This window comes from Lactuca virosa, chromosome 7 (genome assembly GCF_052849685.1).
Source record: "Lactuca virosa cultivar CGN04683 chromosome 7, Lactuca_virosa_CGN04683_v6, whole genome shotgun sequence".
In the NCBI taxonomy this organism is placed as follows: Eukaryota; Viridiplantae; Streptophyta; class Magnoliopsida; order Asterales; family Asteraceae; genus Lactuca; species Lactuca virosa.
The window spans coordinates 184,971,637-184,976,800 of NC_136432.1; the positions used below are offsets into that span (position 1 = coordinate 184,971,637).

At 38.7% G+C, this 5,164-nt stretch overlaps 1 pseudogene; it reads right to left on the reverse strand.

Annotated features, from left to right (window-relative positions):
- Nucleotides 1-1,034: 1,034 nt before the first annotated feature.
- Nucleotides 1,035-3,464, reverse strand: LOC145124555 (receptor-like protein 6; annotated as a pseudogene).
- Nucleotides 3,465-5,164: the final 1,700 nt, after the last annotated feature.

The window sequence follows — 5,164 nt, forward strand, 5'->3', positions numbered from 1 at the left end:
GCCCAATGGGTTTACGGCCGTAAACCCATGTCATCTTGTACCATTTTGTGTGTTTAAGGTCCTATACTCCTCTTGGGGGTGTTCTAGACTTAGTTTCAAGTCTTAGGAAGGTGTTTGTGGCAACCTTGCACCAAAAAGTAGAGTTTACGGCCAAGGGAGATTGCCTTGGCCGTAAACACCCTTTTGTCCATGATTTCTTTTTTTTAAGGTCTTACAAGCTACCAGGAAGTGTTCTAGACCAAAGATCGAGCCTTAGGAAGAAGTTATGGTCCATTTGCACCCATAATTAGGGTTTACGGCCATGGGAGATTGCCTTGGCCGTAAACTCCCTTCTGGTCACGATTTCTTGAAGATTTCTAGATGTTTAACAAGTGTTTCTAGTATGTAACAAGCCAAGGATAGTGTACTTACGTAGTAGAAGCTTGAAAGGGTGGTTAGACCCCAAAAACACTAGTGTGTGTACTTGGTGTTCTTGGTGAAATGAAGAACACTTGAAGATCTACCCAAAAGAAGAGATTTCATGGATGAAATCAAGAGTGAATTAAGGAGAAGAGATGTATTAACTCATATATGGAAGGATTTACTTACATTTTGAAGATTGGAAGCAAAAACTTCAAGATCCTTGGGAGAGAATTCGAGTTTCTAGACTTGGAGGAGTGAAAAGTGGCTGAAAATGACTAAGGACCCCATATATAGCATGGAGTTTACGGCCACCATGTGTTTACGGCCGTAAACCCATGACCTTTGGCCGTAAACTCCTCTTTTGAGGGTTTATGGCATGTTTGATGGGTTACAATTTCTATTGGCACTTCCATTCACTTATTCCCTTGATGTACTAAACTCAGAATGCTCAAATAGACTCTATATAGTGCTAAAAGTTTGTAGGAATAAGTCTAACTTTGATTGAATTGAATGGTTTGTACAAGATTGAAATTTCGGGTTGTCACATAAGCTATAGCACGTCCTGAAATACATGCTAAGGTAAGGTTTATGTTTTTAAGTTCACATTTTTTTATCTGTAGAAAATAAAGCATTCACGATCGTAAAACGTGCATTTCAGAAAACCTTGTACCTTCGTTTCTCCTCGTGTTACGAAGTGGCCTTACCCATCTGTCCTTCCTCTTCCTGAACCTATCATAATACTTTGTATATAGAAAGTTTCCAAAAACAATCCCAACAACCATCCCGCTTCCAACTCCATAGAATATGATAATCCAGTCAATTCTTTCGCTTGGGAGGAGAGAAACAGCCTCAGATGTATTGCTTGCTGGTGGATGTATTGATGCCTTTGAATCTTGACATTCCTTGGATAAAGGATGTACACACAATCGTGGATTCCCCTTGTAGGAGCTGTTGTCAAATGTATCAAACTGTTTCCCTTGGGGTATGCGTCCATCAAGATGGTTTGTTGACACGTTGAAAATGGCAAGGAAGCCTAGTTGCACCAACTGTTGAGGAATTTCTCCGGATAGCTTGTTTTGGGAGAGATCCAACGATTCAAGATTCTTCAAGTACCCTAACGATGGAAAGATATACCCGGTAAAATGATTGTTGGAAAGATGGAGTGATTCAATCCCTCTAAGATCTTGGAGTGATAGCGGGATTTCTCCTTCAAAATGGTTGCAAGAGAGATCAACAGCCGTGAATAAGGTTAAAATCTCTTCGTACTCTCTTCTGAAACCTTTGTATATTAATGTCATCGTGTATGGCGACTTTGTGTTGAATGAGCTGAAGGACATTGTTGTTTCCAGAACAAACGATTCTCCAATTGATTTCATAGCTAAACATGTGTGGAAGAATTTATGGTGCAATCGACCACTAAAACCGTTGTTAGAAAGGTCCATGATCCGCAACTTAGGGAACTGTGAGCAAGCAGTTGTTGAATCTTGAATTGGACCATGAAATTTGTTGGACCGCAAAACAAGAACTTGAAGCTTGGGGAGAAGTCCCAGCCAAGAAGGAAAAATGTCATCGATAGAGTTGTCTCCAAGAGAGAGAACCTCTAGATTGGTACAATTTGTTAATGATCGTGGTAGCTGACCCACAAATCTATTCTCGCTCAAATCAATACTTTCCAACAGGCTTCCATGCCTAAATGCATTCATCATTATGCCATGAAATTTATTTCGTCTCAAATTTAATTCCACCAATGAATTGCTTAAGCTGCCTAAACATGAAGGAAGTGTTCCACTCATGTTATTAGAAGACAAATCCAACTCTTGTAGACATTTCAATTCACATAACCATGGTGGTATTTCTCCAGTCAGATTATTGTTTGAGACACCATAAAGAACTGTGGTTTATGGTGGAAGTGGTAGCTGCCCGTGTACCTGATTATACGAGATGTAAAATCCTTGTAAACGTTTCCATGGGAGAAAATGAGGATGCTGATGAAAGCCAGTGATGGAGTTATACGAAAGGCTAATCAGTTGTAAAGTTTCTTGGCTGTTGTTCCATATCCACACAGGTACCATGCCATGAATTTTGTTGTGTCCAAGAAGTAAAATCCTCAATTTTTGTTGGAATCTAAAAAATGAAGGGAATTCCTTCAAGTTGCATGATTGAAGTTCTACGTCTTTCAATTCTGGTAAGGTGCTATTCGAGTAGTTCTTGGTAGCCACTAAAGATATCATGTTAAAACCCAATGCGAGAGTTTCGAGCTTGTTAAGTCGTAGGAATATGTCTATGTCTACCTTACCGCTGAAATCGTTCCACTGTAGGCGAAGATGTTGAAGACTTTTGGAGTTTGAAAATGAGCTTGAAATTGGTCCTTGCAATTGGTTTTCTTGAAGGCTTAACATTCTTAGTTGGCTGATGTTGAATAACGAGGATGGTATATGACGTGTAAGAACATTTTTTCCCATTTGGAGCACACTAAGTTTGGTTAGGTTTGCAAGAAAGGGTGGGATTTCACCGTTTATGTTCATATCAGCTATATAAAGTTCATTAAGTGTAGTCAGCTTGCCAAGCCAACTAGGCAAGTATCCCTTCTCAAATTTGTTACCTGTAAGTTCCAAAATATTGAGTTTCGAATGACTTATCAATGAAGGAACTAAACCTGTGAACTTATTCATACCTAAACCTAAGTAAGTGAGTTGTGTCAAGTTAGAGAGTGAAGCTGGAATGCGCCCTGAGAAAGAGCATTTGGTAAGGCGCAAGATTATCAAATGATTTAGTTTGCTTATGGAATTTGGTACAATCCCAAAGAAGCCTGTCAAACCTAGATTCACATATTCAAGTAAGTTGTTGTTATGAAATTCATGAAAGGAACCAAAGAGGTTAGGATTGGACTCCACGTCAAGAATTTTCAACTTTGGTAGCTGAAATATTGCTTCAGGAAATTTATTCCTAAGCGAGCAGTTTTTTAGCTTGATTGACCTTAAAGAAGAAAAGTTTGTCAATAAATGAGGTACAGAAGAACTAATGTCAACCCCGGAGAGATGGAGTTCGTTGAGCCCTGTCATGTTTTGCACTAGATCCTTGAGGCCACTAGGACTTTGTAGCTTTAGTGGATTCTGTGATAGATCTAAAGAAGACAACTGCATCAGCTGTGAGATTTCATTTGGGATTCGGCCAATAAACTCAGAATCAGAGAGATTGAGACTTCTCAATTTCTTTAGACGAGCAATCTCAGATGGGGTTTGAGATTCATAAAAGTGGTTAAGTGCAAGGTTGAGATTCTGAAGATGAACAAGGCTGAAGAGGGTGCTGTTAGAGTTGATAGCCCGCAAAGAAAGCTTTCACTCAAGTCAAGGCCGACCACATGACCATACTCATTGTCGTTGCTGCACTCCACCCCATACCACGAACAACAATCAAAACCAGCATCCGATGCATTGCTTCTGGGCTTCCAAGATTGGAACGTTTGAAGCCCAAGAACAGCACAAGCTGGATCATCCTGATGAGTCATGCTTTGCTTAAACTGAAACAAGGCTGAACATTCATCATGATGGCTAATTACTGATGATCCTGTGCATGTGACTATTACAAACACGTATAGAAGGGAGATGACTCTCAACATGTTGAAGTGATTCAAATATTGAACCATGAAAGGATGGTTTAGTATATTAATTGTTTGTGACATGTGATAACATAATATAGACCATCTATGAGTTTAACATTCAGCCATATAACTAGATTAGGAATGAACGTTCTGGACATGGAGATGAATTATGAGTCACCAATATCAATTATATAAAAATAGCTGTGTGTAAGGTGACAAAGAAAGATGATGACTAAAAAGAGGCAAAAGAAGGATAAATAAAAGGCAGATGAAGGATCAACTAATAGAGCCAAGAAAGAAAGACTTTGATTAAGAAATGTTGACTAAATATAACAAAACAACAATATATCAGTCAATTGGTTGAATTTCCGTTGTTTGTATGCCTAGGATCATTTAAGATAATCAAAGAAGTACCTTTCCAAGTTCAATTTACGTGATATGATGGTTTAGATCAACTTTTATATTTGAAACTATTAATTAGACTATGTAATTATCTTGTGGATATTACTGTAATCCTACAGAAACTTTCACAAGATTTTAGTTGTTGTAAACTAAACCAATGGTTGGTTGTTGTTTATTCTGCCCCCCTTTTGGTATTTTCAGGGAAGAGCCTATTGACCCATTCCACTATTTTGCAATTTGAAGATTAAATGCAGCACAAAGTTCAGGCCATCAAAGCCCAACTTCTCAATACTTCTGCAGAAGGGCAGAGGAATTTGTGAGTGTAAACCAGACTTGGTGTGAACCTGACATTAGTAGCTGCACCTCTATCTATGTTGACAATAAGAACTCAAATGGCAACTTCGTATGTTCACATAATGAACACAATAAATGGTAGCAGTAGTAATTGTAGGCTTGTTTAAGTATAAATAGAGGCTCTAACCTCAGTTGTAAGACACCACAAACAGAGGGTGTAGTGTGTAATACTTAGAGTGAGTATTAGAGGGTTGTTTCTTTTTCTTGTAATATTGAGCATGTAAGCTCTTCTCTTTTGTTCTAGTTCGGAATAAAAGTGTGTTTCAACCCCAACAAGTGGTATCAGAGCTTGGTTAAGCTCCGGGGGAAGCATTCTCTGTTTTTTGGTCGAAATTTTTTTGTCTCAAAAACAATTTCGGAGTACACCGTTGGAAAGGTCTCGTTCTGAGGATTCCGAAAATATAT